This window comes from Oryx dammah, unplaced genomic scaffold (genome assembly GCF_014754425.2).
Source record: "Oryx dammah isolate SB20612 unplaced genomic scaffold, SCBI_Odam_1.1 HiC_scaffold_1, whole genome shotgun sequence".
NCBI classification, from domain to species: domain Eukaryota; kingdom Metazoa; phylum Chordata; class Mammalia; order Artiodactyla; family Bovidae; genus Oryx; species Oryx dammah.
In genome coordinates this window covers 62,137,595-62,150,388 of record NW_024070185.1, presented here as the reverse complement: position 1 = coordinate 62,150,388, position 12,794 = coordinate 62,137,595, and the positions used below count along the sequence as shown (strand labels likewise).

Sequence of the window (12,794 nt, the reverse complement as noted above, 5' to 3'; positions counted from 1 at the left end):
GAGGCTTCTGGAAGGTCGCGTCCCTTGTTCCAAGCCATTCGGCGAGGGAGCGGCGGGGCGCGAAGGTAGGCGAGCGTCTGTCCCCAGCCTCGGCTCGGTTAGCCAGGCAGCCCGCCCCAATCACTGCGGCGTGTGCACGCCGGTGTGCGCGCCCGTTCTGCGCGCATGTGCGCGCCCCGGGACCAGCCCCGGGGGCCAGGAGCGCGGCCGAGGGCTCGAGAAAGGAGGGGTGGCCCCGCGAACTCGCGGGGCGCGAGGGCGGGGCATGTGCCTAGCCCTTGCCCCGCCCACCGGCCCCACCCGCTGACTTCGGTGGGGAGGAGGAGGCGGCGGCGCTGGGCTCCAGGACTCGGCGGCGGCTAAGAGCGCGGAGCCGGAGCTGGACGCCGCCGCCGCCGCCACCGCCACCGCCACCTGCGCGGCAGTCACCAAGGTAGGGCGGCCCTGGGCCGCCGGCCATACCTTCCCGGTTTGCGCGATGTGTGCGCGCTGCGCCTCCGCGCTGCAGCGCTTGGGGAGGGATGCTGGGGCTCGGCGCACCGCGGGGGACCCGGCGGGGCGCGGGGGACCTGGCTTCCAGCCCCTCCGCGTGACCTTGCACAAAGCACTGCTCCTCTCCAGGCCTCAGTTTCCCCATCGGAATAGCCGGCGCAGTGGTGGCACGTTCCTCGCCTGACTGTTAGAGAAGGGGCCGCCTCAGGCTCCAGCGTCCCGACGGCGCGGGGCCCGCGTGGGCACTGTCTGCACAGCCCACCCGGAGTGAGCGCGGCTCATGCTGGGTGTGGCTGGCCGTGCCCGGCAGCCTCCTTCCCGCCCCCCGCTAGCGGCCTGGGTGCCCCGCGGGACCCGTGTGGTACTCGACCCTCTCCTGGCTGAGAAACCTGCTGGGCCTCAGCTTCCGGGCACGAGAAATAGGCAGGGGGAGCGGACACCCCCCAGGTCCCTGTGGAGCCGGCCTGGGCATGCAGGGTGGGGCCATCAGAGTCTGCCAGCCAAGTCTACCTCGCGGTCTGGGGCGGCGGGAGCCCTGGGCTGGAGGTAGTGGGGGCCTTGGCCCCAGACTTGCCTAGACCAGACCTGTGCAGGCACCTGGATTTAGGGAATGGTGTGGAACCTGCCCTCCCCATACCCTTCCCTCCCTTTCCCCGCCAGGCGCTGACGCTTAGCTCGGTGTCCCAGCCTGCTTATAGGGCTAGGTCCATGCATGGACCCCAGAGGGGCTCCAGCACCGGCAGAGCCATGTCTGGGTGGGGTTGGGTCTGGGACAGAGCAGGTGTTGGAGGGACTGTGTGTGGCTCCAGACTCTCTGTGTAAAGAAGAATCTTGGCATGTGGCCCAGCCCCTTGGTCAGATCCCCTCTGGAAGGTCTTGCTGCCCAGTTGCACACCCCTTATTATGGGAATCTCACTAGCTGTAAACAGAGTTAGGATCTGCTAGTCCAGCTCTGAGCACACAGACAACATCTGACTCCTCCCTGCCTCCCACCCTGGGGTAGTCATCTGGACCCTTAAGTCAGTTCACCTCAGGGATAAACAGCCCCACATCCAGCATTGCTTCTCCTGTTGGAGTTGAAGAGAGCAAAGGCGGGACCAGGAAGCTGAGGTGTCTGCCCCAGAGGGGGCAGTAGTCAGCCTGGGGCTTGTTCACAACCCATTTCCTTAGGATTTACCTGCAGGTGAGCAGCTGCCTTAGGTCTGGAGTGAGAGGAGCCAGAGGAGCCTCTCTCCGGACCTTATCTTCTCCTGTCACCCGCCCTGATTGAGGGAGCAGGTTCAGAGCATCAGGTCTGGGCCTTCTGGCGTCCCTTGTCCTCCCACGAGACCTGTCCCTCCCCTGGGAGCTTTCTTACAGCCAAAAAAAGGGTGAGGCTGCTGGGGCAGGGGCTGCCCGCTGGGTCCTCAGAGGTGTGTGAGCAGAGGTTGGCCAAGCACTTGCTGAGGGTGAGCTACCTTTGACTGCAAGTCTGGGACTCTCAGGCTGAAGTAGCGTGACCACGAACTTACCTTCTGGCCATGGTGGAGCTGCACAGGACTTGAGGCTAGACCACAGATGAGTGTTATTATTCCCTCGTAAAAGCAGACTAAGTATCTGTCCTGTCACTCAAGCGTAGCTCCCTCGCACAGGCTTAAGTGCTCCGTGTGTCTCCTGTCGTCTCTACCTGCGTATAATCCGGGCTTTGTTTTCCTGTTCCACTAGTCCAAGCTGTTTGGACCTTGATTTAGAGGTATGACAGATCCTGGGTATTAAACAGTCATCCTAGGCCAATAATTTTAAAACGCACCATGGAATTATGAAATATCTAAGCTGAAAGGAATCTTAAAAAATCATCTCATTCAACCCCGTCATTTTACAGATAGATATCCTCTGTCCCTGGAGGGGATGTGACTTGTCAAAGATCACACAGCAGACAAGCAACCAAGCCTAGAGATCTTGATTCCAGGACTTGTGTGTGTGTCTGAAAACACATACCATATAGTAAATGAAAGTACTCTATTTATTCCAAAATTAGCAGAAATAAATGTAAAAGGATAAAATTCTATGCTGATAAAGCTATAGGGATTCTCCAATAGCATTTAATTTTGCAGAGCAATCTGGCAGCTTGTTCCAAAAGTCCATGAAAATGGTCCTAACTTCCGTTTGCCCCTAGCCTTCCACTTTGAGGACTTTGCCCTAAGGAAATAATTATAGGAGAGATGAGTGTAGTGCTGTTATTTACAAGAAGTTATCTTATGGTAAAGAAGTGTTTGGTGTTTTACTACAGCTGAATAAGCATTTATTTTAAAAAGTACAGCTTTTAAAATAATGATACTGAAGTTTCCATTACCAGAGTCTGGCTAACACAGGAGCAGTGTGGTCCAGAGGAAAAGCCACAAGACTCATGTCAGCATAGAGTCAGTGAAGGTTCTTCCTCACCCCATCCTGTGATCTCAGGTCAATTCCTGCCCTCTTCTGTACCTCACTTCCCCTACCTGTGAAGTGGGGTAGATTCAGTGATCGCTGAATTTCCTTGAGCTCTGGACAACTCACGTTCTAGACTGAGCAAATCTCTGTAGCAAAAGCCTTTATTAGGAGGAGCAGGGAACACAAGGATAACCAAAGAATGTTCCAGCCTCCCTACCCCATGACCCCATCATTAAATAAATCCTCTTAGAGGCAAACAACTAGCTAGCATTTTTCTTCTAGGGAAGGGGTTTCCCTCAGCCTTAGAGCTTTGTTATCTCGAAATGGCCAGAACCTGGATTATTTTAGGGGACAGAGATTTTCCAGGAGGATCAGAAAATAATTCACCAAGATTCTCCATGTATTATTTTATGTTGCCTCCTTCAGAACAGATTATAGGTGTTTAGCAATCACACCTATTATGAAGGGCCAGGAGTTGGGGAGCCAACATTTACTGGACACCTACTTTGTACTAGCCCGTGAGGTGCCCCCCGGGGGCCTGCAGGCCACCATGGGAAATGTATTAAGTTAAACTATGTGAAAAGGCCAGTATCTGGCTACTTTTGACTTACAAGAAATGGCCATTTTATTTGGTTCAGCCTAAATGGAAAAAGATATAATTAAAAAGCACTGTGTTCTTTACCATATAATTGAGAGATTGGCAGGGTGCGGTGGGGGAAAGAGTGATTAGATGACTGTGTAAGCTCAGAGAAGTCATGGAGGAAGAACATGGGAGCCTTGCCTTCAATTATCAATAACAATAATAATAAGCTAATATTTATTGAGTAGTTACCACCTGCCTGATTGTCCTAAGGGCTTCACATTTGATCATTCAACCTTTCATTTATTAAACACCTTCACTGCACTAGGTTATTTTCTAGGTATGGTGAGGAGGGGTTCTTGACAGTAAACAAAATAGACTAAAAAAAAAAATCTGTCTTAAAGGAGCTTACAGTCTGATAGGAAAAGAAGACAGACAATAAAATAGGTGGTGATAAATGAGATGGAGCAAATAAAACATAAGAGGATATTTCAAGTGTGTGAGGGAGAATGAAAGGGAAGAGTTGTGGTTTCAAATAGTTGGTGGGGAGAATCACTGAGGTGACCTTTGGGAGAAGGCTTGGCTGGTTCCTGGGGGGAAGAGCTGTCCAGATGGAAGGAATGACCAGTGCAAAAGCCCTAAGGTAGGACCATGCTTGGCACCTTCAGGAAGAGCAGACTAGCGTAGTGGTAAGAGGGAAGAGGATACAGGTGAGGGAGGCCCGTGGTCAGATTGTGTACCCCGTCTCATGCAGTATGGTATTCGGTAAGTTTGAGGGAGGTACGATTTTTCTCTTTTTCATTTAAAGGAACAGAGATACAGAGAGTTTCAGTAACTTGGTGAAACATTGTTTCATAGAGGAGCTAGGGCTTTTGGTCAAGCCTAGTAGGAGCCTTGCCTGGAGAATCCCATGGATGGAGGAGCCTGGAAGGCTGCAGTCCACGGGGTCGCTGAGGGTCGGGCAGGACTGAGCGACTTCACTTTCACTTTCATGCATTGGAGAAGGACATGGCAGCCCACTCCAGTGTTCTCGCCTGGAGAATCCCAGGGATCGGGGAGCCTGGTGGGCTGCCGTCTCTGGGGTCGCACAGAGCCGTACACGACTGAAGCGACTCAGCAGCAGCAGGAGCCATGGAAAGCTTTGAACAAGGAAAGAGCATGGCCACATTTGAGTGTCACTGCAGTTCTTTTGGGTACAGAGAGAAGGCTGTGGAAAGAGTCTAGGGCTGGAATGATGAAGCTAGACCAGGGCAGCATGAACCATTGAACATGGGGGCAGAGGATCTGCCAAGCTTGGCCCTTGGGGTGAAATAGGAATCCAAGCCAGAGGAGGAGGAAGCCATGCTGGCTTTGAGCCTTATTTATTTCAGTCAGTTCAGTTCAGTCGCTCAGTCGTGTCCGACTCTTTGTGACCCCATGGACTGCAGCACACCAAGCCTCCCTGTCCATTACCAACTCCTGGAGTTTACTCAAACTCATGTCCATTGAGTCAGTGATGCCATCCAACCATCTCATCCCCTTCTCCTCCTGCCTTCAATCATTCCCAGCATGAGGGTCGTTTCAAATGAGTTGGTTCTTGGCATAAGGTGGCCAAAGTATTGGAGTTTCAGCTTCAGCATCAGTCCTTCCAATGAATATTCAGGACTGATTCCCTTTAGGATGGACTGCTTGAATCTCCTTGCAATCCAAGGGATTCTCAAGAGTCTTCTCCAACACCACAGTTCAAAAGTATTAATTCTTCTGCACTCAGCTTTCTTTATAGTCCAACTCTCACATCCATATATGACTACTGGAAAACCCATAGCTTTGACTAGATGGACCTTTGTTGGCAAAGTAATGTCTCTGCTTTTTAATATGCTGTCTAGGTTAGTCATAACTTTTCTTCCAAGGAGCAAGCATCTTTTAATTTCATGGCTGCAGTCACCATCTGCAGTGATTTTGGAGACCTCCAAAATTAAGTCTGTCACTGTTTCCATTGCTTCCACATCAATTTGCCATGGAGTGATGGGACCAAATGCCATGATCTTAGTTTTCTGAATCTTGAACTTTAAGCCAACTTTTTCACTCTCCTCTTTCACTTTCATCAAGAGGCTCTTTAGTTCCTCTTCACTTTCTACCATAAGGGTGGTGTCATCTGCATATCTGAGGTTATTGATATTTCTCCTGGCAATCTTAATTCCAGCTTGTGCTTCATCCAGTCCAGCGTTTCTCATGATATACTCTGCATATAAGTCAAATAAGCAGGGTGACAATATACAGCCTTGACAATTTGGAACCAGTCTGTTGTTCCATGTCCAGTTCTAACTGTTGCTTCTTGAACTACATACAGATTTCTCAAGAGGCAGGTCAGGTGGTCTGGTATTCCCATCTCTTTAAGAATTTTCCAGTTTGTTGTAATCCATGCAGTCAAAGGCTTTGGCAGATTCAATAAAGCAGAAGTAGATGTTTTTCTGGAACTCTCTTGCTTTTTCGATGAGCCAGTGAATGTTGGCAATTTAATCTCTGGTTCCTCTGCCTTTTCTAAATCCAGCTTGAACATTTGGAAGTTCACGGTTCATGTACTGTTGAAGCCTGGCTTGGAGAATTTTGAGCGTTACTTTGCTAGCGTGTGAGATGAATGCAGTTGTGCAGTAGTTTGGACATTCTTTGGCATTGCCTTTCTTTGGGATTGGATGAAAACTGACCTTTTCCAGTCCTGTGACTACTGCTGAGTTTTCCAAATTTGCTGGCATATTGAGTGCAGCACTTTCACAGCATCATCTTTTAGGATTTGAAATAACTCAACTGGAATTCTGTCACCTCCACTATCTTTGTTCCTAGTGATGCTTTCTAAGGCCCACATGGCTTCATATTCCAGGATGTCTGGTTCTAGGTGAGTGATCACACCATCGTGATTATCTGGGTCGTGAAGATCTTTTTACAGTTCTTCTTTGTATTCTTGCCACGTCTTTTTAATATCTTTCTGCTCCTGTTAGGTCCATACAATTTCTGTCCTTTATTGTGCCCATCTTTGCATGAAACGTTCCCTTGGTATCTCTAATTTTCTTGAAGAGATCTCTAGTCTTTCCCATTCTGTTGGTTTCCTCTATTTCTTTGCACCGATCACTAAGGAAGGCTTTCTTCTCTCTCCTTGCTATTCTTTGGAACTCTGCATTCAAATGGGTATACCTTTCCTTTTCTCCTTTGCTTTTCTCTTCTCTTCTTCTCACAGCTATTTGTAAGGCCTCCTCAGAAAGCATTTTGCCTTTTTGCCTTTCTTTTTCCTGGGGTCTTGATCCCTCCGTCAGTTGTTCTTTGTCACGAACCTCCATACATAGTTCTTCAGGTGCTCTGTCTATCATATCTAATCCCTTGAACCTATTTCTCACTTCCGCTGTATATTGTAAGGGATTTGATTTAGGTCATATCTGAATGGTCTAGTGATTTTCCCTACTTTCTTCAATTTAAGTCTGAATTTGGCAACAAGGAGTTCCTGATCTGAGCCACAGTCAGTTCCCAGTCTTGTTTTTGCTGACTGTATAGAGCTTCTCCATCTTTGGCTGCAAAGAATATAATTGATCTGATTTTGGTATTAACAAATACTTAATAGCACCTCTTTTGTTTCAGGTGCCATCTAAGATTTTAACTGGCCCAGTCAATCTTCAAAACAATCTATAGAATAGTTACTATTACTTATTATTTTTAATGGGTGTATTATATTATATATGAATTATATCTCAATGAAGTTAATTTGCCAAGAAAGTATATTTGTTTTTTCTGTTATAAATACTTGATGATAATAGAGAATTTAGAAAAAAAGAGAGGAAAAAAAAATAAATCACTCAGTCTTGTCTTTTTATCTCAGATAATCAATATAAATATTTTAATCATGTCTACTTTGTCTCTTTTTCTACTGTTATCCCCATTTCTCAGATAAGGACACTGAGGCCCAGAGTGGTTGGGCAGCTTGCCCGGGGTCATACATTTGGACCCATATCATCTGACTTCAGTGTTCAGGGTCTTAATCACTGAGCTACGTTGCCTATAGGCAAACTAGAATGTCCATTGGTAAGTTCTATTGAGACACACAGCCCCCACTCACCCCACCCCCCAGCATCATTTCACAGACAGGGAAGTTAAGGCCCAGTGAAAGGTGAGGCCTTGTTTAGTTAGCATCTCTCAGCCAGCTGGGAGCCAGATATGTGCGATCTCGTTCTAAGAAGAAACAGGGAGCTGAGGATTTGTAGGGTTGATGTGACAGCTGCTTCCAGCATGGCCTTGAGCCCAGAGCTTGCAGGGGGCTGGCAGGTGCCATGACCTTCGCATACAGAGTGCTGGGCATTTCCAGGGCAGCCTGTCTTCCCTGGGCCCAAGAGTCTCAGCCCTCCAGCCGGCCTTGCTGGGAGGTGACCGGTGTAGGGAGGGAGAGTTGGGACCTTGCCAAGCCTGCAGGCCCCATGGGAGTTGTCTCTGATACTCTGACTGTGCATTTATGTCTGGCGCTGGTGCCAGCAAACTCGCTGGGCCGCCTGCTGCCAGGGATGCAGCCCTTGCTTCCCATCCCAGCACCGTCACTGGGTGAGCTTCAGGCCGGGATCCTTCTCTCCCCACCTGCTAGCTGCAGGACGAAGGAAATGGAGATGGAAAGTTCTGGCACAGGGCATAGCACATGGAAGAGCTCAATGGAGAGCCAACGGCTCTTGCTGTTCCTAGGGCTACCCCAGGGTATTGGCCCAGGCTGGGGGACTAAGCCTTCCCAGCCAGAGCCCCCTCCTTAGTGCTCCCCTTCACATCTGCTTGGCCAGGGAAGCCTAGCCAGTGCAGGAGGAGATGGAAATGAACCCCAAGCAGAGGCTTGGAGTCTAAGATGGCAAACAACAAGGAACACAGTGGAACAAAAGAGCCTTCTGAAGAGGGAGGCCTGTCCTGGTTAATGGCATGCTCTGTAGGCAAGTCCTGTCCCTTCTTTCTACCCCTTGTCCTCTTCTGTAAAGTGCGGAGGGCATTTCCTGCCTTCATTCCATCTGTTGAGATCTGTTATCCTTCAGCAGCCACTATTGAGGTTTTACTGTGTCTGGGGAGTAAGAATGGGAATAAACCAGACCCATCAGTGCCTTCAAGGGCACGCATTCTGGTGAGGGGCTCAGTTCAGATAGGGAAACCCCAGAGCTATGGGCCCTCAAGGAGGAGCATCTAATGCAACCTGGGGAGGCGGGTAGAGTGGGGAGGCTGCCTGGAGGAAGTCATGCTTGGGCCAGGTTGTTAGTGGGATTTGAAGTTGGCCAAACTCTGAAGGGGAGAGAAGCAAGAAAGGTCAATGGGTAAATTGCCCCACCTCTGAGACTCAGTCTCCTCATCTGTAAAATGGAGATAATAAACACCTGCTTTGCTTAATGAATACGGTGGTTATGAGTTCCAAAACTGGACAGAGAGCATGCAAACACTCAATGAACTATGAATGTCAGGCACCTGTTCTCTGTTGTTTACTGTGCTATCTTAAGTCCCCAGGGCTTAGGGAAATATCAAGGCAGCATCTGAGTCCAGAACATTCGGTCTGTTCTGAAAGTTCTGTGGTCAAGCCCAGCAGGGACAGACAGCCACCATTCACCTCACACCCCTTGATTTAAGAGTTCTAGAGTGTTTCTTTGCTGGGGTGTGGCTGTGCTTTGAGAAGGCCCCGAGGGCGACTGCAATCCAGTCACAGTCCTGTCCTGAGGAAGGGGGGCAAGGTGTCCCTAGGAACCTCTCAGGCCATAAGCACTGCACCCTGCTAGAGGCTGGGCACCCAGGTCAGGGACCTGACCAAGGAGGGCTGTAGGGACCTGCCAGGTGAAGGGATGGAGAGGATGGGGGGCACCGCGAGGTCACCAGGAAGAAACCAGCTTGTGTAGTGAGAGGTCTGCAAATTTGTCTCACCTGGAAAATCAAGGAAGAGAGCAGTGTACGGAGTGAGCCCATTTTAGTTTGAATATGAAGAAAGACTAGATCTACACACTCGTAAATACAGAAAAATTTTCAGACCGACACACATCAAGCTGGTTGATTATCACTAGATGGCAAAATTTTGTTTCCTTTTTTCTGCATTTTGAATTTTTTTGTGATAGACGTTTTATTTCTGTGAAGAGGTGGCTGTGTGTAATGTGTGCTGAAATGGAATGTAGATGGTGTAGTAATCCAGCCAGGCTCCTGTCGCCAGGCTGGAGGGTTAAGGAGGTACCCACAGCGTGAGGACTTGGGTAAAACCTGGGGAATGGATCCTCAGTGCTGGTCTTCCAGAACAGTTGAGGGCAGGGGCCAGGGATGGCTTGATGTAGGTGTCACACAGGAGGAGAGGTCTCCGGGGGTCTCCAGAGTAGTTCCCATGGCTCTCTTTTGGGACAAAGACTAAAAGTTTAGGTAAGCAGTCAGCATTATGACTAACTGCCCAAACCCAGGGACCCCGGGCAACATCAGCAGAAGCATAGAGTCAGATCCAGAGAAGTGAGGGTCCTGCTGGAGTTTGGGCCACCCACCCCCCCACACACAGACAAGTGGGACTGGGCCAGCTGCGAGTGGTCCAGAGGCCACCAGCCTGGGGAGGAGCCTGTGTTTTCAGATTCCGTGATGCTTCAGGCTTCCGCCTCAGCGTGCCGGACCCCAGAAGACCCTTTGTCCTCAGTGATGTGCATTCTCAGTCTTTGGTCCCTGGGACTCTCACAAACTGTCCCACCCCTTTGCAAAGAGAATAGAAAAATCAAGCTACTGTGCTATTTCACGGAGAAGGCAATGACACCCCACTCCAGTACTCCTGCCTGGAAAATCCCATGACGGAGGAGCCTGGGGGGCTGCAGTCCATGGGGTCGCTAAGAGTCAGACACAACTGAATGACTTCACTTTCACTTTTCATTTTCATGCCATTGGAGAAGGAAACAGCAACCCACTCCAGTGTTCTTGCCTGGAGAATCCCAGGGATGGGAGAGCATGGTGGGCTGCCATCTATGGGGTCGCACAGAGTCGGACACAACTGAAACGACTTAGCAGCGGCAAAAGTGCTATTTCATGGAATGCAGAGCACCTCCTCTTGTAAGATATACCATTATTTTATAATCCATTAGGAAGAAAAAGGGCAAGCAATTAAACTATAAGCTGCATCCCAGTTTCAGAGATGTTAAAAACTGTGTGTCTTAGAATCAGTTAAATACAATATGTAACCAGCCCCTACCTAGATTCTTAATTTACTATATATCCACTCATTTAATATGTGCAGCAACCTTGTAGCTAGATATTCTTGGGCTCTTTCTACAGATGAGGAAACCAGGGCCCAGCGAAGTGGCTTGCAAGATCACACAGTCAGCCGGAGGTAAAGCTAGGATTTGAACCCTGTTTTCACTGGATTCCACCACTTTCTCCTAATCCAACTCCACAAAGACCAGCTCCTGAGCTCTGACTCTTGGGAATAATGTTCAGCAGCGTAAACGTATTGTCAGTGCAGAAATGCCCTGGTGGACTGGCTGTTAAATGCCAGGTGCTGTGAGTAATGGGGGCCCTGGAGGAGGGCTGAGGAGCTCGTGGACAGGAAGGAGGCTTGAGAGCTTGCTGGCTGAGTCATTAATCTCATCCTTGTTATGACCATTTCCAAGTGTAGGTTGGCCCATGGCCTGCCCTGGAGAGAGACTGCAGAGGCCTGTCCCACACAGATAATCCTACAACCTCACCTAGACTGGCCCACTCATTCATTCCCTAAATAAGTAATTCTTCAATTGAGTTATCTGAACAAGACCTTTGTTCATGTATTGATCACTTTCCACATCACGCAGCTCGGTGCTAGGGATATCAAACAGAGCAAAACAGATAACCTAGGGGTTGCCCCAGTGAGCTCACAGATCTAAAGAGAGTTTGGCAGTACCCAGAGAGTCCCACAAAACCTGGAAAAGAGGGGGCAGATGGAGCAAGCAGAGAGGAGAAATGTACCTAGTCCAGGATCACTGCAGAAGGCTGTTCTAAGGGAAGGACTTTTGAGCTGAGATCTGAAAGATAAGCAGGGGAGTAGCCGGGTGAGGGTGGAACATGAGAATGGAACATTCTAGATCAGAGAAACAGCCTGTGCAAAGGCCCTGAGGCTGAAGGAAATGGACTGTTGAGGAATTCAAAGCCCCAAGTGTCTGTAGCTCAGATCCCTGACCAAGGTGAATCTGAAGAGGTAGAGTGGGCCAGACCCTTCTGACCAAGGTGAATCTGGAGAGGTAGAGTGGGCCAGACCCTTCAGGCCTTGCAGCAATGGCCATGGAGTGGCGTGGGCAGATTTCCATCTTTTTTTTTTTTTTGGGTTGGTCCTTGTCTTGGTTGTGGCACACAGGCTCTCTAGTTGTGTCACACGGGCTTTATTTGCCCTGTGGCATATCGGATCTTAGTTTCCCAACCAGGGGTCAAACCCATGTCCCTTGCATTGGAAGGCAGATTCTTAAACCACTGAATCACCAGGGAAGTTTGAATTTCCATCTTTTGAAAAGATCAGGGGCAAGGTGTTTGATATCCAAGACTATGTGACCTGGTAGCTGTGGGAATGGTAGCCAATGTCGATGGTTTAAGAGACGTTTAGGAAATAGAGGAGGGAGGGATGAATGATGGATTGGCTTTAGATTCAAGGAGAAAGAGGCTTCCCAGATGGCTTAGTGTTAAAGAATCCACCTGCCAGTGCAGGATAAGTGGGTTGGATCCCTGGTCAGAATGATCCCCTGGAGGAGGAAACAGCAACCCACTCCAGTGTTCCTGCCTGGAGAATCCCATGGGCAGAGGAGCCCATAGACAGAGGAGCCTAGCAAGCTACAGTCCACAGAGTCACTAAGAGTCATACACCACTGAGCGACTGCACACGCACGCACGTGGAGGACACCGCTGGGATCTCACTTGCCCACTGTGCCTTTCGCAAGGCCTGACTCACAGAGGGAGGGGTGCTGGGGGGAGACAGATGGTAGCGGAAAAGGATCTCACCCTGCGGGTTTTCATCTGTTTTTCGTCTATTTTTTTCCCCCAAAGTGTTTAGATATCCTGGTTCATCCAGCATCAGGGTTTTACCAGATGATAATGAAAGAAGTCAGGAGGAAGAAAGATTTTATGGTGTTCTTAAGAGTGAGTCGACAGACCACAGAACTGGCTGGAAGAGAGAGTGAAGAGAGAATAGGCAGGTTGGGGAGAGAAGGTAGAGGAAGCCAGTGATGGAAGTTCTCACAGGGGAAAGTGTCTGCAGTGGGTGAAGCCTGGCCTGATGTCCCGAGTTGCTGGGACAAGGAATGGGCATCCTGGTATGCAAATATCACATGGCCCAGACACCATCCTACAAGCTGGCCTTTCAGAA

General features: G+C 49.5%; 1 protein-coding gene across 1 annotated transcript in view; it reads left to right on the top strand.

The window, feature by feature from the left end:
• CORO2A (coronin 2A) overlaps positions 1-12,794 on the top strand; it is a 65,340-nt gene that overhangs the window by 155 nt on the left and 52,391 nt on the right. The window lies entirely within an intron of this gene.